Genomic DNA, 21,364 nt, shown 5'->3' on the forward strand with positions numbered 1-21,364 from the left:
TACAACAAAGAGGAGCTAGGAGTCCTGGAAGTAATAGTTTGGCCCCCGCAGAGCCCTGATCTCAACATAATCAAGTCTGTCTCAGGTTACATGAAGAGAAAGAAGGATTTGAGGCACCCTAGATCCACAGAAGATCTGTGGTTAGTTCTCTCAAGGTGTTTGAAAAAAATCTACCTGCCGAGTTCCTTCAAAAACTGAGTGCAAGTGCAACTAGAAGAATTGATGCTGGCTTTGAAGCCAAAGGGTGGTCACACCAAATATTGATATAATTTCAATTTTTCCTCTGTTTGATCACTTTGCATTGTGTACATTATAAAAATAAACAATTAAAAATATATTTTTGAAAGCATTCCTACTTTACAGCATTTCTTCACATCTGCCTAAAACTTTTGCACAGTATTGTATATCAAATTGTTCTCTTCATGCCTTCAGTTAAAAGGTTATGGTATAAGAAACATAATGTAAATGTAGGTATAAATAGGGTATTTATTTACAAATATTAAAGAAATTAACTAACTAGAAGGAAAAAATAAACCTACTGTAATACTACTACATTAACCAGTTAAGAGAGAAAAATACTCTTTCATGCCATGTAATGAAGAAAAAATGTTTATAATAGTATCACACCAGCAGATACCAGCTTTTGCTACAGTAATTATCAAATAAATCTGGTGGTTATATTTCTGTGTGCTATTTCTTTTTCTATGCTTACATCTGAACATTTAAGCAGCCTGTCTGGATTTAATCAAAACCAAATGAGGATCCAAGTTCTCAGCCTAGACCAGAGCAGTCAGAAGGAAGTAATTCAACGGAGACACAAGAGCGAAAAAAAAAAAAAGATAATAGTTGACAGTTTTACAAAGCCTGGAGACAGAGAGGTTATCCGGAAAACTTGCTGTACATATTACAGGACTTAGAACAGTGTCAGCCCAATTCTAGAGGGATCATTAAGAGGACGTTTCCCTGTACGTTTCAACAACATCTCAAGTTGGTGGTCTCATCGAGAGGTAACGTTGTAAGCTGATGTATTAAATGACTCCTGACATAGTCTTTTCCTATGTGTTGACATACTTATGCTTTGATAACTCTAAAAAAGGGGCTGTAGTAAAAATATGTATATGTTTATATACGTCTCTTCTTGTCTCTACGACTTAGGAGATGGGAACACAAGATATCCTAGTATATTAGGGAAAAAACTTCTGGAATAGCAGAACTTTAATATTTTCAAAAACAAAACATCGTGTTAAATTTTATTATATAAAAATATTTGAGCTGGACAGTAGAGAGTCTAAGAATCATTTTTTTTCCCTTTTCGTGCTCTGCTGTTTCAGACTCGTAGGCGTAAGCGCCACAGTCTCCTAAATAAAACCTCTAGACTCGGCAGAGAATATTTTTTTCTTCTCTTATTTTCTTTTTGCAGATTCCATTTTTAGTTTCTAGTTTTTCCATCCTTGCTGTTCTCTTTTAGTAATTATTCTGGTGCATATTTCTCCAAGGCAGGAAATACTTTCTAAGTAATCTCGATCTCTGCTTGTTGAGGGCCCTTTTTTCTATAAAATATCCTTCTGATTTAAAAAGACAGAAGGTACTGGGGAGAAAAAGCCTCAGAGGCTGCAACTCAATTTAAAGTCCATTCCAGCTAGGAAGGGTGTTTACTCAGTCAGTAGGAAAATGCTTGCTGCACAACAGCAATCTGGCGTAACACTTGCAAGCTTTCTCTAGCCAGCTTATAGGATTCTTCGCCTGTCCTAAGATCGTCATGCACCATTGTACATATTGTAGGTAAGACTATTGTGCAATATTTACACAAATGTTCTGCTAATGTATATTGCTCATAATAGTCTGTAACTAATTCATAAGTTGTATGAGAAAGACCCTGCTTGTTCCATATGCACACTGTAAACTGTGTAGTGAATAATATGGTCTAACATATTAAAAAAGCAAAGGAATACAGAATCGTTAAAGAGATCTAAGAGTGCATAATTAAAGGGAGAAGTAAGCTGTGCTTTAAGTATATACCTCCCAAAGGACACGGAGATGTGCAAACATTGTTATTACATTTACAATACTTTATGTTTAGGAAAAAAATGACTTAAAGTACAACTTTACTTTTTCTTTTTTGGACCTTTCGTAATTATGGTAAATGTTAAGGCAAAGATTAAAAATAATAAACCTCCTTTAAATAATTAATACTGATGTATTCTTTGTTCCCCATTAGTGATTTATTGAAATATAACTCTTCCTTGCATGTGACTGGATGTTTGAAGTGAATAGAGTTTTCCTGTATCTAGGTAACTGTTGACTATTTTGGACCATAAAAACTTTACAAGCCTACTATGAACATGGCTGTTTCAGATATGTATAGAAGTAATGAAATAATATGGGGTTGGTGTGCTATTTTAGGATCTCATTCAACCATTAATGATTAATGAGATAGATGACCAGTCCATCCCACACTTACCTGAATCTCTCTGACTCAATGCTTAAATATCAAGTTTGAAACAGATGAGAAAAGAAGAAAGGAGAGTGCCTCTGAGTGCAATCTAAATTTAATACAGCAATAAAAATGTAGTAACTCACATTGAGGTAAGAGATAAACCATGTGTCTAGAACATCAGTGGCTCCATAGTTCTTGTGCCACGATCCGCAGGGCCCAGGATATCCTAGAAGACAGAGGAGAGTGCCAGCTTTCTGTTGTCTTCTGGGCGGGCGGGAGGTGGAGACTGCGAGGCTTAGGCTGGCAGCATCTGACGTCAGGAACATGAGAAGGGCAGAATGGCGGAAGGGCGGAAGGGACTTCACTACGCGTTTCGGAGCATGCGCGAACACCCTTGCATGCGCACTCCTTTATCAAGTGAAACGGATGAGAAAAAACTTGCTGTAATCAAACTTTACATATCAGAAAACTGTCAAGCATGAATGATAAGAAAGACATAACTCCAGATTTATTTTGCATTTCCATAGATCATTTGCTTTTTGGATGTTTTATTAAAATATGCATTGTAATATTTGCATAGATAAATAAGGCTATCCAACACTTTGCTACACATAGTCCTTTTTCTAACAGGTTTAACTATTCACCATAATTGGCCAAATCTAGCTGAAATAGACTTAAAGAGGAAGTAAACCCTCCTCTGCAAGTTGTACCTATAGGTAAGCCTATGATAAGGCTTACCTATAGGTACAGTAAATATCTCCTAAACATGTACCGTTTAGGAGATATTTACCTTACATGTAGCCAGTGACGTCACTGGCGCATGCACTCTAAAGGAACGGCCGCTGGTGCTGTTCCTTCAGAGTCCCGTGCCGTGACCGCGGCTCCGGCCAATCAGATGACCGGATGCTGCGATCCCGGAAGACGGGCGACTGAACATGTCGCCCGTCATAGAGGTAAGCGGGCGGCATGGCGGGGGCTCATTCTAAGGTAAGTATTTCATAATGAGCTAGTATGCGATGCATACTAGCTCATTATGTGTTTCTCTTTCAGGGTGAAAAAAAAAATCAGGTTTACAACCTCTTTAATCCCTGCAGCAGATGTTATATACCGTGCAGTTGGCAGTTATGTCATAAGTTTAAACTGGGTGTAATGGCAGGCTTATGACGTCCTTATGATGCCAGGGGGTGGGCCAAAAATTGTTTGCACTGATTGGTGGATTTTCTGTTAAATACTTGTTGGTTTTGACTCCATATTGTCACTTGCCTGCCGAAGGGGCCATGCGTGGCTACAAAACATTGCTTTATGTTTATCATGTGACCAGGAAAATAAAGCTTTGGACCCTTTCAAGGAATCCTTGATGTGCTGATGACATTTCTTCACTTTGATCATCAACGGTTTCCAGCCTATGGTCATTACAACGCCCACCACTACTGCCAGTTTCTTGTATGTGTGCGTGGGAAATATTGGGCTTGGCTTTGTCTGCAACAGGGAAACAAACAAAAACTACATTTTAGTAAAGTGGGTTGAGGTTATACCTTTGGACAAAGTATTTTTTTTCTGCACTGCCTCAGTGACAAACATTAACCCTATTTGTGTACTACCGTCACAGGATCAACAAGTAAATGACAATTTTCCCAGCATGATCACAGACAAGGATAGCATTTTTTTTTCTTCACAATAAAAAAAAACAGTTTTGGTTGGGGGCTAGGCTTTAACTCTCCATTATCAATCAAAAAGATATAGACTTAGGTTGGAGTGTTTGTTTATTACACTGCAGCAAATCCTTCCCTGGAAACAAGCAAGATGATGAAATCCAGTTAAATTCCTTCTATATTTCTTTTTGTGATATTTAGTGAGCCAGTGTTTAGCTGGATCTTAAACTTTCTTCCTGTGCAGTCATGTCTGAAATGTAACTTACTATATATACAGACTGAAGTTTCTATTACTTTCTCCTACTTTTTTTATTGATGTACAGCCTTCTGTTCTTAAAGGGACACTACAGTTTCCAGGTTTTAGGTTCTTGTATGACAATCTAAACAAGTCTAAACAAGTACCAAATTAAATTACAATGTGATGCACAAGTTTCAATAAATAAACAAAAATGTATTTTAACTTCTTGATTAACTTGTTCCTTACTGCACTATAGCCAAAAAAAAAAAAAAAAAAAAAAGCATACTGCGGGGTAGTCCAGTTAAGAAAGGGCACTCATGGATGTCCTCCCAGAACCGTACGCATTGGGCGCGGGCGCAATCTGTGACTGCTGTGTCACAGATCGCGGTAAAGAGCCAATCCCATTAGCCCTTTACCATGTGATCAGCTGTGTCCAATCACAGCTGATCACAAGCAAACAGACTTGCCGGTTATCAGCAGTCCTTTCCTCACACGCTGCCTCTGTGTGAGGAAAGAACAGCCAATGCTGTCAGTACACTGATGATCATCATCCTGATTATCAGTGCCCATAAGTGCCCATTAGTGCAGATCAGTGTAGCTTATCAGTGCCCATCAGTGCAGCCTATCAGTGCCCATCAGTGCAGCCTATCAGTGCCTCATCAATGCCTCCTAATCAGTGCCCATTAGTACCCATTATGGCAGCCTCTTCAGTGTCCATCAGTGCAGCCTATTCATGCCCATCAGTGAAGCCTATCAGTGAGAATAAGTGCAGCCTCATCTGTGCACATCAGTGAAGAAAAATGACTTATTTGCAAAATTTTATAACGGAACAGAAGATAACAGAACTTTTTTCACTTGTTTAGCAAAAAATAAAAACCCTGGTGGTGATTAAATACCACAAAAAGGGATCCCCTCGAACCTGAGTTAGAGTACAGCCTAGTTTGTTGTTCCTTGGGCTGCTCTCCTTTATACACATTGTCCTGTTTTCTGTATTAATATATGTTAACCCTGCATATTCTTTATGTTTCTCTCAATAAAATGTTTATGGAAAAAAAAATATATAATAGACTTCAATATGTCCATTTAGAGACGAATAAAAGGGAGAAACATCCCAAAATTGTGATTAAAAAAAATACCACAAAAAGAAAGTTCTGTCTCAAAAAAATGAAAAAAATTGTATGTGGGTACAGTGTTGAATGACTGCGCAATTATCATTCAAAGTGTGACAGCCCTGAAAAATGGCTTTGGCAGGAAGAGGGTGAAAGTGCCCTGTATGAAGTGGTTAAACAAATCCTCTTTCATTTTTGTCTCACACACTCCCCCTCCCAGACACTGCAGCTCTCAGCGGGCGAGTTTTAGCATCAAATGCAGTTCTGTCAATCCAGTAGGCAGTAGACAGCACTAGGTGTGGCCCGAAGCTAGATGACAAACTAAGGCTTGTGAATCTGCAGTGACAATGCTGTTAGTTACTCACACTGTAAAAACAAACGGGCACAGCCTACATGAGAGTGGCAACACATTCTGAATTCAAGAGCAGTGCAGGTCCATTGCCACACCATAAAAGAAATCTGTGCTGGGTGCACTGTCAAGCAAGCCATAGAATATACAATTGAAGGAAAGAAAGTTGCTTGACTTTCCCCATCAACACAATCAGTTTTAATGGGAGAATCATTCACTGTGCTATTGTATTCTGACAGTGGGAGGTTTCCCCACTGTCAGAGTACAATTATCACTGCTGGCAGCTAAAGCCGCTGGCAGTAATTGTAAGAAAAATAATTATATGTTGATTGTACTGAAGTCAATCGAAAGATCAACTTTAGTACTACCAGCCTGCCCATGGATTGATTGAAGTTCCCTTCACTGGAACTAAGGGGCCAAGCCCAACCCCTTTTTTCTTCAGTTTTGTTATACACAGGGATGGAGACGCTGAGCAGTGCTCGCCAGTGTCTCATCTAAAGTGCCAACATTGCCCGAATTGTAAACCCCTGAAAAACAACCCCATACCATAATCCCACCTCCACCAAATGATTTGGACCAGTGCACAAAGCAAGGTCCATAAAGACATGGATGAACGAGTTTAGTTTATTGATTAATGTAATAAAAAAAAATAATTATAAATGTAGAACCTTATAGGTTTTCCTATGGGGAGCTTTAAAGAAAACCCATTGCTATGCCCCCCCCCCTCTGTTGCCAATATCTTTCTCCTCCTCTTCTCTCCTGGACCAGTATTCAGTCATCTTGTCCTCACATTCTTTTTTATTCTCCCACCTCCTGGGGCTAATCTTGTTCTCTTCCTCTTCCTTTCTGGCACCTGTATTTTTTATGCTTGTCTCCGCGGTTATTTCTCTTTCCCCAATTCTCAAAACCAATTTTCATCCTCCTGTCACTCCCCTTGTTCGAGTAGAGAGAGTGCTCATCTCAGGTGCCTTTCTGCTGCTCAGGACAAGCGCTCTCACTCGCAATTAACTCTATATTCTGTTCTGTTTGTGAACAGTGTAGTTGAACATCAGTGGGGGAAGGGGGTGCTGTCCACCATGCTAGCTTAACATCCAGAACACTTAGAGAAAAATTACAATAAGGGCTGCATGCACTTTGCCCCTTGGGGTTCAGGAATAGCTAAGGAAATGTTTGGTGAGACATCTTGTTTGAAGTGTATTTGAAGCCAAACTTTTTCCCTTAGCGCTGCATTGAGCAGGGATGACTTAAAATATCACTTTTTCCTATCTTGGTAATGCAACAGAAAGTGAGAGGAAATTTCCCCAAGTTTAGTTGAATTATCATCTTTCACAGTTGGCATTAGAACATGCTGAGCTCATCAGAGGAGAATTCAATAAAGCTGCTGCGCCACTTTTCTGGTGTTAATCCCTTTTGTTAAAGTGTTGCTTTAAATTCATGAAGCATTTACAACACTTTTGATTCTGAGAGTGACTCATGAACCAAATTCAGGTAGTACTTAAATTCACCACTTTTACATTGTGTTGCATTGAATGCGCAAAATGTAAAAGTGGAGCTAATTAAGACCAACTCTCTTTTGGCGTAGAGAGGAAAACTGGCTCAGACAGAGTTTGCAGAAGTATCTCATGTGCATTCTAAAAATGGTGCAGCATGAGCCAAATTCACGTAAAAGTTCTAGACAGGTACATGAATTTGGCTAAAATACTGACAGTTCCCGTATCTTACGAAAGTAGAGCTAATTAAGACCAACTTTCTTTTGGTGTACAGAGATAAACTGGCACAGACAGATTTAGCTAAAGTGTGCATTCTAAAAGTGGCGCAGCATGAGACAAATTCAAGTACAAGTTCTAGACAGGTACATGTATTGAGCGCATGCTACACCACTTTTAGAACACATGAGAGACACTTTCGCAAACTTTGTCTGAGCCAGTTTTTATGAACTCCGGGGAATATCTTTACAAGATAATATTAGTCCTGGCAAATTTGAAATGTGAAACAGTGCAGTAATACATAAATATTGTAGACAACAGCTTTATTAACTACGATGTTCTAATCTGTTGTGTGCAGTAATGCAGGGGGTTATCCATAATAGCTTATTCTTGTCTATATCTGTCCTTGAGATATTTGCTTTCGTAGCACCTTCCTAGTTTGCTAGTTGTTATACAAATGTAGTTGGCTTCTCTGTTAGCAGGGGAGATGGGGTAATTGTGTTTAGGAGGCTGTGCAGTGCTTCACAGACTGTGACTCTGTTACCTCCCTGTGTCTTCTGGAACTCTCTGAATGTTTCCAGAACAAAGTGGATGGGGGGACAGATGCTGTAGCCTGAACATTTACGGCGCTTCAACCAATCCCTTGGGAGGCAGGCCCAAAAGGTGGGGAAACAACCCATAACTATTCTGAAGCTTGGCAGTCTGGGAGCAGGATCCGGGGTCCAGCTGTCTGGAGGTGACCCCTGTACTGGGGGTTCTGCCCCTGGGGCAGAAAGGAGCAAAACGGAGAAGAGGAAGAGAAAAGAAAGCTTCAGAAACTCACAAGCTTTAGTCTCAGTTAGGCTTAGCTGCAGACTTCTAGCCAAATCAGATGCTGCCTATCCAGCAGAATGCCAAGACAGCAGCCCTTTGGATTCTGGGAGCTTCTAAAAAGGAATGAGTGAAGACAAACCAGCCATCAGCCAGCTCTACTGGAAGGAGAGGACAGTAAAGCGCAATACTTCATGTGTCTTGGACTTCAAGTGTAGCTCAAGTGCAGTGCAAGACAGCCAGAAGCATGCTAAATTCTCCAACCTTGGGACCAGAGCAGCCAGGTGTCATGCAATACAGCAAGCTGCTGTGTTTTTAACAAAACTGTTTGGAACTTTTGATTCCTTGTTGCTGCTGCACTATTACTCCCACTGTTGTGCAGCACAGTTCGCAGTTTGGATTACAGCAGCCAGAGACTTAGCAGCCTCTCAACCATTTGTTTGGAGTGTACAGTTTTTCTTTAGTTCTGGGTACCCCATGCACCCCAAATTTCCATTCAAGCTAACTGTTCCCAATTGAATAAAAAAAAAAAAACCCTAGACCAGGGATTCCCAAACTATGGCCCTCCAGTTGTTCAGGAACTACAATTCCCATCATGCCTAGTCATGTATGTAAATGTCAGCGTTTTACAATGCCTCATCGTAGTTCTGCAAAAGCTGCAGGGCCGTACTTTGGGAATCCCTGCTCTAGACTGTTTATTGACTCATTTGGAGGATCCCTTTTGCCTGGCCGTGGGTGCTGTGAGGGGGAAAATTAAATCCAGTGGCTCCTTCAAGGGTAGTGCCACACATAGATACAGTGGGCTCCATTCACAAATAGGCATGGGTTGTGAGGCAGAGGCCCTTGCACCCTCAACATGGGTACAAGGTGCTTTGTGAGGGGCAGAGCCCCACTGCCCAAAAGCACCCCCCCCCCCAATGTTGAGGGCAGGTGGCCTGTTATGGTTCGGGGGGGGGCATTTGCTCACCCCCCCCCCTTTCTGACTTGCCGTGCTGCATGCTCGAATATTGGTATGTATTTTGAATAGGACCCCACAGCAATTTTTTTTACATTCAGCTGTCAGTGGGAAGCTCTGTTGACAGCTGATGACTCATCAGTTGTTAAGGACGCGGCAGCTGCCCACTCCTTAAAAACCCGATGTCCGCCGGGCACTCGCGATCGTCGGTTACACCGGAAGAAAGGCAGGCGGCTAATGTAAACAAAGCCGCCTGTCATTCTTCCCTGTGTAAGAATGGAGATCACACGGTTCTACTATGTAGGACTGTTGATCTCTGTTCTTACACTAGTAGCCACAGCCAATCACAGTTAGAAACACGCCCCTAGGGACACACTTAACCCCTCCATCTCCAATAAAGTTAACTCCTTCCCTGCCAGTGTCATTTTTACAGTAACAGTGCATATGTATAGCACCGATTACTGCAGTAATGTCACTGGTAACCCCAAAAGTGTAAAAAATGTCAGTCAAGGGTCCGATCTGTCCGCCGCAATGTCGCAGTCCTGCAAAAAAAATCGCAGATCGCCGCCATTACTTGTTAAAAAAAAAAACAACAAAAATGACAAAAATCTTTCCCTTATTTATTAAACGCAATAACTTTTGCGCAAACCAATCAAAATACGCTTTTTGCGATTTATTTTACCAAACATAGGTAGCATAAAACAAATTGGCCTAAAATTTTAAAAAATTTTGATTTTTACTTTTTTTTTGGGGGGAATTTCATATAAAAAATGTGAAAAATATTGTTATTTTTGCAAAATTTACGCTCTTTTTTTTGTTTATAGATCTGTTTGTTTATAAAATCTCACAGGTGATCAAATACCACCAAAAGAAAGCTCTGTTTGTGGGAAAAAAAGGACGTCAAATTTGTTTAGGTACAGCGTCGCACGACCCCGCAATTGTCTGTTAAAATCACGCAGTGCTGAATCGCAAAATAGGCCCTGGTCAAGAAGGGGGTAAAATCTTCCGGGGCTTAAGTGGTTAAAGTGGAAGTAAAGTCCGCTGTAATTTTTTTTTTTTCAAGGCCCCCCCAGGGTGCTTATGTCATAATGTACTAGTATGCACAGCATATTAGTACATTATGGCAGACTTACCTGTCCTATGGTGTCCTCTCAGCACAGCACTGGGAACGATCCAGCAGGCCCCCGGCGCTTCCATCTTTGCCCGATCTTCCTTCCAGGTCCTGTGCCTTCAGCCAGTTGATAGGCCAGGCCACAATGATGCCACTCCTGCGCATGCACAGGGGAGTCACATCACTGCGGCATGGTTCATTGGCCGATCGGGGCTGTAAATATTCGCTGAGCTGAGCATGTGTGGCTCAGTGAACATGACAGCTGACAGGCAGAAAGAGGCATTTATGGCAAAGGAGACCAATAGGGTCTCTTCTGTCATAAATACCCTGCTTGTCCGCCATTTGAAAAAAAAATAAGTTTACTTCCTCTTTAAAGCTCCACTCATTTTTGTGTTTATAAAAAGTCAGCAGCAACAAAAAGTGTAGCTGCTGACTTTTAGTGCCGGTTCACACTAGGGCGACCTGTGAGGCGACCTGGTCGCCTCACAGGTCGCCGCAGGTCGCCTCCCATAGGGAAGCTACCGACCCGTTCTAATAGGAGCGACATAAGTCGCTCCGACCTAGAAAAAGGGTCCGGAGCTTCTTTGGGGCGACCAGGAGGCGACCGCCATAGACTTCAATGTTATGAAGTCCGTGGCGGCCGCTCCGAGGTCGCGGCGCGCTGCTCGCACCGCGATCTCGGAGGTCGCCCCTGCAAGTAGCGTCGCGGTAATGTGAACCGGCGCTAAATAAACACACACTCACCTTTCCCATGATCCAGCAATGTGGCCGCCCAAAGCCTCGATCCTATCCCTCTCTTCTCGGCGGCGCCGCCATCTCTAGTGTGGGCACCCAGCTGTGACAGATTGCGGCTTCACAGCTGGGTGTGCACTGTGCATGTACGAGTCACCGTGCGCGTTGTGAATGGCCGGGCAATCGTCTGGGACCTGTGACGTGTCCCAGAAGATTGCAGGGAGGAAGGGGGAGAAGAGAACTTTTGCTGGAGCCACCTAGGCAGCCTGAGCAGAAGTGGGAGCAGGTACCTGTGAAATCTAGGTACCTGTTCCCCTCCCAAAAAAAAATGACATGCCAAATGTGGCATGTCAGGGGGTCAGGAGTATTTAAAGCGGAAGTTCAACTTTTGGGTGGAACTCAATCAAAATGAAGAATCACTTATTTTTAGGTAACAATTTCTAATTAATTATTATTAGCATTTTTTTTTTTATTGTGTACCCTGGATGGCAGATATATGCCACGTTATGTGGATCTCTGGTTTAAAATGTACTCTTATACTCTAGAGTTACCAGATCACAAAGTGAATTTAGATGTCCTCACCATTCCATTTACATGTAGTGTCAAGGGGCAACCTTCTAGTTGCTCAATTTATACTGAAATGTCATTGAGAAATGATGTGTAATAATGCCCCCCTCCTAGACTACCGCAAGAGCTTGTAAAATTTAATGGGAACAAAACACTTAATAAATAATACAATTCAGATGACCAACCAGTCTTACACAAGCATATTTCCTGAGAAGGTGGAGTAGGTTTTCAAAAGTGTTTTTTCCATGCTGGTAAACATATGTAGCAGTAAAACCAAACTTTTTTTTTAATGTTTCATAACAATTGGATCAAAATAAATCGTCTTTGCATTTCGCTGTTAAGCATCAATAATAAAAATGTATCTTGAATTCAATTGTTGGAGAGATGCCCTATGAACCTTTCCAAACATCAACAGAATCCCTTCATTATTTCTGCTTGCCTTCTGCATAAATAAAGATTTTGTGAACCTCTAACATTTGTTATCAATCCAACTTCTTCTTCTGCATACAAGAAATACACAAATAATGGCTCCAGAACTTTCTTCCAAATAAAATACAGTTTATTTTACTGAAGACAGTCCTATCTATCTGCAAATAAAGAAAAGGACATCTAAAGGCCAGGGCCTGATCAGCTTGAACCGTTATAGGTTTTAAGGACCAGTCTGCCCAAAAATTCAAACTTAAATATATTAAACATAGTTAAAATATAGGTTGTGTGTGTTTTTCTTTCAAAGTTTACGATTTCAATTCACAAACTCTATTTGTTCTGGTAGCCATTGTTGCCAGGACAGAAAGTGACAATTCTGTGAAATTCAAAATTTTATGTCATTACTGGAGTAAGAATAGAGGTAATATTTCTAAAGGGACACTTTTTGCAGGGACATGGGTCTAAAATTGGGTTTCACCTCTCTTTGGTGCTTTCATCTCACATTCCGTTATTTCTATAGAACAGGGTGACAGGACACTGATGCTAAAAATAACCTGACAGGAGTTTTTCCTACACTATCCAAAATATAGATAAAATTTCAGTACAAATTTTTCCTCATATTGTACTTGACCAGCTTCACCACTGTATTGCATATCATTAGTAAATCTGTGCTTTTTGCTGAATACATTAATTTAGCCTGAATAGCTGTTGGCGTCTCAGAGATATATGACACAATACTTTGTATTGCTGCCCAATCAGATATTTCGATTTTAGCTGGGTTGGCCATTGGTAAATTGGGCCATCTATTTAGGATTGATCACAGGGGAATGAGGCAGAATGGCAGCTGATCATAGACCACTGGGAGGATTAGAGAAGGCAGAATGGCAGCTGGTTGAGAATCAGAGAGGCATAGAGGAAATGGAAAAAAATCTTTTAATGGTAGGGGGTGACAGCTGATTGTCAAACATAATAGCTTCAGGCTGAGGCGTAACTAGAACCTTCAGGGCCCCAGTGCAAGAAACCATGAAGGGCCCCCCGGACCCCTGGCCTGGGCCCTTCCTCTCACTGATCCGGGGGCCCTTTACTCGCAGAGGGACCCTTTCACAAGTTCTGCAGTGGGCCCCCTTCCCACCATCTTGGGGCCTCCCCACAGTGGTGAAATGCCAGGGCCCGGTTGCAAGTGTGACCTTTGCGATCCTGGAAGTTCACCCACTGGTGTCAGTAGTTTTTATTTTTTGGTATTTTAATTGTATTATTTTTTATCATTTTATTGTATTTTTTTACAATGTCACTGACTATGAATCTGTCCATTCAGAAAAGGGAAGAGCTGGTAAATTACATATTTACCGACCGCTTCCTGGTTCTCTGTTGTGACACATCCCCTGCAGCAGGAGAGGGGAGGGAACACAGAGGGGGGGGGGGGGGGGCAGCACATTGGGGAGGGACCAGGGGAGCACTAAGGGGCCCAAAGACAGCAGAACACAAATTAACTGCAGCTACAGGAGGAAAAAGGAGGACAGTGATTTCTCTACATGCTGCTCCCACCGCCCCTCCTATCCAGGAGTACAGGGGAGCAGCACAGGCCCCCTGGAGCATGGGACCCAGTTGCAATTGCAACCCCTGCAACTTCTGTAGTTACGCCCCTGGCTTCAAGTTTCGAAAGTGCAAGTGTACGTTAAAGAGTTATTTTGCTCACCAGGCCTTCCTCATCATTAACCACTTCAATACTGGGCACTTTCACCCCCTTCCTGCCCAGGCCAATTTTCAGCTTTTAGCGCTGTTGTATTCTGAATGACAATTGCGCGGTCATGCAACACTGTACCTAAACCAAATTTATGTAATTTTTTCCCCCACAAATAGAGCTTTCTTTTGGTGGTATTTGATCACTGCAAGGTTTTTTCTTTTTTGCTAAACAAATAAAAAAAGACAGAAAAGTTTGAAAAAAAAGTTTTTTTGTTTACGTTATACAATTTTGTAAATAGATACGTTTTTTCCTGCACTGATGAGCACTGATAAGGCCGCACTGACAGGCACTGATGAGGAGGCACTGACGGGGTGGCACTAATATGCGGCACTGATAGGCAGCACTGATGGGCACTGATATGTGGCACTGATAGGTAGCACTGATATGCAGCATTGGTGGGCACTCATAGGCGGCACTGATATGCAGCATTGGTGGGCACTGATAGGCGGCATTGATGGGCACTGATAGGTGGCACTGATGGGCACTGATAGGCAGCACTGATGGGCACTGATAGGTGGCACTGATGGGCACTGATAGGCGGCGCTGATTGGTACTGATGGGCGGCACTGATGGGCACTAATGGGCACTGATAGGCGGCACTGGTGGGCAATAATGGGCACTGGTGGGTGGCACTGATAGATGGCAATGATGGGCACTGGTGGGCAGCACTGATGGGGATGGCACTGGCGGGCAGCCCTGATGGAGAGGGCACTGGCGGGCTCCCTGAGCCATAATTGCCATCCCTGGTGGCCATGGTGGGCATCCCTGGGGTCATGGGTGGGCATCTTTGGTGGTTCTAGTGGCACCCCCCAAAGGTCTGCACTGGTAATCAATGCTCTGATTACTAGTGCAGACCCCCCTGTCAGGAGTGCCGCAGATCGGCTCTTCTCTACTCGTGCCTGTCAGGCACGAACTGAGGAAAGCCGACCAATGGCTCTTCCTGTGTTCTATGTGACCAGCTGTGATTGGACACAGCTGGTCACATGGTAAAGAGCTTACGTCAGTAGGCTCTTTACTGAAATAGGAGATGCGGTGTGTCAGAGTGACACGCCGCACCACTGATCGCTGCTCTGCGCACCCCCCGGGGGGCGTGCAGACTGCATTATCCTGCCGCCGTCATATGACGTCCGGTCAGGATAATGCAACCACCTTCCCGCTGTCATTTGCCTATAGGGCGGGTGGGAAGTGGTTAAACATAATCATTATAAAACATATTTAAGGTCAAGATTTAAAATCAAATGTTTATACCACTTTGTATTTTGATAAATACTAGCCTACTCCTATTAGTCTGAGCAATCTTGAAGTTTGTAAACTTACTTTTCCTAGATTCCTACACACTCACTTCCTTGACTTTTGTGAAATGCATTCACTATGTCCTGGTGGTAATCATTGCTTTGTTACACATTTCACAGAGCCTACCTTCCGAACTGCTGTGAGGAGTAGTTACAGGAGGTGAAGTCAATACATACATCACAATATGCAGGTAGCAAGGTAACATGGCATATGTTAATTTGAGAGTAAAAAGCAGAGTAGAAGCTGAAAAGTATGCAGTGAATCTAGGAAGATGTAGAAAGAGATGGCCAGTAGACAGGCAGCACTCACAACACAAAAAGAGATTTATCAAGTAAGCTTGTATTGGAATGTCAAAAATAACTATTGCTTGTACTGCTTTTACAATAGTGATGTTATAAAATAATAATAAGTGGAGTGAGTGAACACCAACAACAATTTAATAGTCCAAGGTGTCAAAAAGCGAATATATGTAGTCATGTGACACCAATTATATAAAGTGAGTCCAATGAGGAATACTAGGTGAATGTCCACGTGTACAAGTGATGCTTCCAAGAATCAACAATTGGTCAGCGCTCCACCACTGAATGTGTAATTAACACACTTACCAGAACTATTGGACTCATATACCATTGGCATTGAGTCACCAAAGCTGTATGTAATTCCTCACTTGGACATTCACCTAGTATCATCGAGCAGCGATCAATTGAGCAGTGAACAGTATCAGTAGAGCAGAGCACGGTGTCTGTGAAGCAGTGGACAGTGTTAGCAGAGCAGTAGATGGTGTCAGTAGGGCAGTGGATGGTATCAGTAAGGCAGTGGACTTTGTCAGTAGGACAGAGTACGGTGCCAGTAGAGCAGTGAACGGTGTCAGTAAGGCAGAGACTGGTGTCAGCAGGGAAGTGGATGTTGTAAGTAGTTTTTATTTTTATTATGTGGAAAAAAATGTTAATTATTTTTTTACAATGTATATATATTGTATATATTTTTTTTTTTTTTACAATTATTTTTCGTGGGCTTTTGTGAAATATCAGAGGTTTAAATAGACCTGTGATGTCTCACTTTGGAGACAGAGAAAGGGACTGAGGTTATAGATATCCCAGTGCCTTTCTCTGCAGCCTCAACTGCTCTAGACAGTGAATGAATTGTACCATTATGAATGAACACAATGAATGATTGGTATCAATCACTTACTGTGCTCATTCAGAAAAGTTAGGGGCCAGTAACTGACATATTTATCAACCCCTTTCCCTGCTTCATCCTGAAACACCCCCTCTGTGTCCGCAGCAGAAGCTGGTGGGACAGGAGAGGAGGGATGCCAGCAGTGCTGCGGGTGGGAGGGGGGTTTGGGGACAGTAGGGGGAATCTGTGCCGCACGCGGAGATCAGGGTGTGCCAAGGAACACCCAGCACACCCCATGCACATGCCTATGCATATGAAACCTTAATCACAGGGGCATCTGTGCTTTTTGGTGTGTGGCCTTTTTCATATTGTGCCCTGTGTGCATTACCCTGATGTTTTTTTTGTTCTGAAGGGTCTTACCATGCTTTATGAGTAGGCCTTTATAGTCATTCTTGCCTCTTACTAGTCTGACTTTAGAAGTGAAAGATCCACTCTGTTAGGCATCCATATATTCACTTATAATTTATTAACGAATTTCCACCCCCACCCTTATACCAGTATAAATTTAGTGCACCATTAAGGGATCAGCACGTTGCTGGGGGAGCAAGTTGCTGGGCATATTTCCTTAAGGCTTCTTTCTCGAAGTGATTCTTTCTACAAGTGATGTGCACTTCAAGCTCTGCACTTCAGCGATTGCACGCAGCGAGCATACACATCAAAATACACCAACAAGCACCAAACAGGCTGCAGGTGACCCTGTCTCTCTATATTTATATTCTGCAATTCTGAATATATATGATATATATATATATATATATATATATATATATATATATATTATATATTTGATCACCTGTAAAAAGTGTTTAACCCAATATGTCGGAAGAACAACTAGGAGACTCAAAGACAGGTTTAGAGAACATCTAAGCGACATACGATGTCTCAAATCGACCAATGTCACTCGTCATTTTAATGACTTACATGAAGGAGACATTTCACTGGTCATGGTTCAGGTCATTGAAAAAATCCTAAAACCTAAAAGAGGAGGAGATACTTTCCAGATACTTTGCAAACGTGAAGTTTTCTGGATATTTAAACTCCACACAAGATTACCTAAAGGTATGAATTTTGAGTGGGACGTAACACATTTTTACACTTAATATTTATTAGTATCAAATCTTGTCCAGAATTATGATCATTATAACCATAATACAAACAGTAAAAAATAAAAAATATACATTTCCCTGTTTTGGTAATACTATACCAGATATTTTTGTGACAACTAATTTTTTACAAAAAATATCGGAGCTTTTTTTTTTTCTATTTAGCCAGGATGTGTTTATATACACATAAGAGCTTTAATGACACTTAAAAGTTTTTCTTAGGATCAATGACGGTTAAGGTAGTGACTTCGGACTATGTATGCTCGTATAGTATATAGATCCACCAGTGATATATCGTCTGACATATTCGGCTGCATGTTCCGAGGTCATCTTTACTGTCACGGATCCTTAATATTAAAATATTAAAATATTAAAATAATAAAACACATATTAAAATATCATATTGGAGGTTCGTTCCCAAATTTTCTTTCCCCTGCTTTTGGGATTTGTGGGTTATGTCAGTATCCATAGCGGAGATATAGCATTTATCTATTTTTTGGCTCAGATTGAGTTAGATGAGACTAATTCCCACACTTGCCCATAGACTGGCCGATTTTAACATATCGGGTTTTCTACAATAATGGTTGACTATTCCAACACAAATGGAAAACTATGTTTAGCTAAATTCAGCCAATAGACATACAGTAAACCGTACCCGTTTTTGTTTTTGTTTTTGCATTTCTTTTTTCTTCCCAAACAAATTTCCTTTCTTTTTTGAAAACCTTCTTTGGAGGTTTTTCTACAGAGAGAGATTTTTGTGGTTTTAAACACTATATAGGAAATTTCAGTCCATGAGAAAGCAAGTGCATACCAGTGTTTGTATTGTTCTTAATATAGCAATGTGTTGTCATGATATATTAATGTAACACTTAAATTGATACATATTGCTACTCAGAGGAACACTGGTTTTATCATTATGCACCACATATCTTTTACACATATCACATTGGATATCGTGAACCATGCGTGTCTGTTCGCATACTGAGATTATCATTTTGCTTCTCAAATATGCATGGACCACACATACGAGAGATTTTTTTTTTTTCTCATGTATTTTTATTGGTATTTTTATTGGTGTTTTTCACTCATATGTGCTTCATGGAAAATGTACTTTTGAGACATACACATGGCAATTTATGCAGGAACAATTTTTCCTCTTCTTTCATTTTCCACATTACTATATTGTTTCACATATGATTGTTGGGCAGAAAATACAGATTGGAGTTGTTTTTACATTACTCCCTTTCTGAAATACACTTTATTCATTTATAATTTTTTTTAAATATCGGTCAAATTGATTTTTTAGAAACCAAGAATTTTTTTGTGACACTTTATATACAACAAAAAATTATTTTAACAATATACACTTTTACTGTTTATTCCATAATAATAATCACTATTTTTTCATTTCAAAGTCACTTTTATAAAGCTTTCCACACATATTCTTTTTATCTATATTAGATATACGTATATCAGACATGATATATGATAAAATGCACCACTAATATTGAATATGTTTCCTATTTTGGATTGTTTTTCATTCTTGATTGTTTCTCACTTCAACACTCTGGGCCTGATTCATAGTACGGCGAATTGGCGTTTCGGCGTGATTTTGCGAAGCGGCGATTATTTAAGTCTGAAATTGGCATTCAAAGAACGGCGGGCGGAAAATAGCGCCTAGTGTGAGATTCATTAAGATGCAATATGGTCAGAGCGCGACTTAAAACCACGCCAGCTAAAAGCTCGACTAAAGTTTAGCCAAATTTTCCCCTGTACCCCCAAAAATCCCAAATCACTGTGGAAGGTGTGGAAGTCAATTTGGAGATGACTTGCGTTTAAAAAATCTCAAAAACTGACTTAGAAAGAGAGATATCTGCGAAAGTGTGGAAAGGTTAAACAGCTCCTCCAGCCGCGAGCTGCGAACTCGCGAATGTGCGCATGCGCAACGTCAAATTGGCTCAAAAAATTTCGCCAGCGCGATTTTGGGTCAATTTTTTTTTGAATACCGCTTGCAAATCCGCTGTCTCGCCCATAGAAAATGGCAAAAACCGGCGGAATTGGAAAAACATGCACACTTCCAACAAGGGATCCTTTAGTAAACACCATCACATTCCATACACCTTTCCTGCTAACTCCGAAATCATAGCAGTCAAATCTACAGTGTTTATATAGAACCTCCACATTCTCTGAAAAAACCCACAAAATATTACATTGGGGAATTGGTCGTCAGATAGAAAAAAAATAGATGTAAAACATATTTCAAAGAAAGATTATTAGCATTTCACACATATCAAGGAAATGTCACAATTTTGACAATATTTTATGTGTTTCCAAAGAATGTTTTTAGAAATATATTGCAAATACTACCTTTTCTTCCATATGGGTATGGCCAAGTGTTACCATTTTACTACACATTTAACTGAAGGTATATATATATATATCCCTTATACTTGGCTAATTAGCAAAGTATGCCCAACAAACAAATAGAGCTTTAGCTCACAATATTGCTACATATTGACTTTATGGGGCATCTTTTGTATTTTGTTCATGTCTTTGGATTAAAAGTTTGCTGATACACATGCCTTTTTCAAACATGAACAAAATTAATGATGTCAACATTTGGAGGATTGGAGATATCCAAGTGTTGCCCATACAGAGGGCACCTTCCGGATTCGAACTTACAAACCTACAGCAGGAAGGCAGACTCCCTAATCATTGTGCTATTTCTCAGTGAGCGTTGGGTGTTTTCCTCATGCCGTCAAAATGCTCACATGGGAACAGGGGCCATTGAACTGAATAGGATTGGATTTTTTGCCTGTTTTGGGAGCTGATCCTTGAGCTGGACAAATCCCCCTCAAACGCCCCCAAACGGGCTACGTTCACATGTACGTGTTTGTGGTCTGTTTTTGGGGCTTTTGTAGGTGATTTCATATAACAATGCCTGCCCAAAAAATGCATGTCAAAACGCCTGGGAAAACGCCAGCCAAAATGCACATAAGAACGCCTGATATAATTGCCACGCCAAATTTAGGGATGTTCATGAGTGATGAGTCAGATTGTTGGCTTACATATCTGTTCAATCGTCACAATCTCACTTCTCAAATCCCAAAAGGTGTGTTTCAATTGTTTCCCTAAATATATATTTCTCTCTCTCTCACGTAATTGTATATATATGTATGTATTCCTGTATCTAAACATTCTAAATAATGACTAGCAAACTTCAAGAGAGAATTTTTTCAATTCACATATACTATACACACCTACATACATTTCTATTCCTCATTTCTATTTCCCTTGTTTTGGCAACTGAGCATGCTCCAAAACACACAGGATACACACAGTTAATTTTTGGACTGGGCGTTACCATTCTGGGTGTGTTTGCTTGGATTATATATAGCTCACTCAGACATCAGGAAAGATTTGACCTACGAAGAGGTCCAATATATTTGTGTGTCACATGTTTTATGGGTAACATTTTTGGCCCTTTGTTATTTATGGAGGTGAGATTTGGCTGTGTTGTGTGTTGACTCTCTGTAAGTATTTATTGCTGTTAACATAATTCTGTCAATCTGCACATGCATCTGTTGATTATGGGCTCTTTGTCGATGTATATGGTCTAAATGTTGTACAAAGGTTGTTTTGGTTTGAAAAATACAAATGTAATAAACAGCATGTTTCCAATTTTTTTTTTAAAATGTCTTCATGTGTCTAAATAAAGTTTTCTGGTGTCCACAAATGTATGTATTTGTATTTCTTTTTCTAAGTTAAATCTGCTTAATGGTTGTGTATGTTCACTATTCGCGAATTCGCGAATATACAAAACCGCGTTCTCACATTTATACATGAAACCGGAAACGAAACTTTTGCTGCGTGCACACGTTTCCGGAAATTGTCCAGGCCCTGTCGTAAGTGTGCATCATGGCTCCTGCACTGTTTACAGACGAAATCGTGGC

General features: G+C 40.8%; 1 protein-coding gene across 1 annotated transcript in view; it reads left to right on the forward strand.

Annotated features, from left to right (window-relative positions):
• Positions 1 to 885: 885 nt before the first annotated feature.
• Positions 886 to 21,364, forward strand: part of DLC1 (DLC1 Rho GTPase activating protein) — a 665,949-nt gene continuing 645,470 nt past the window's right edge. Inside the window, exon 1 of the mRNA XM_082244040.1 lies at positions 886 to 1,007. The gene's annotated coding sequence lies outside the window, so the exon portion shown is untranslated. The remainder of the gene's footprint in view (positions 1,008 to 21,364) is intronic.

The sequence above is a fragment of the Pelophylax lessonae genome (assembly GCF_965119305.1).
Source record: "Pelophylax lessonae genome assembly, chromosome: 1".
Lineage (NCBI taxonomy): Eukaryota > Metazoa > Chordata > Amphibia > Anura > Ranidae > Pelophylax > Pelophylax lessonae.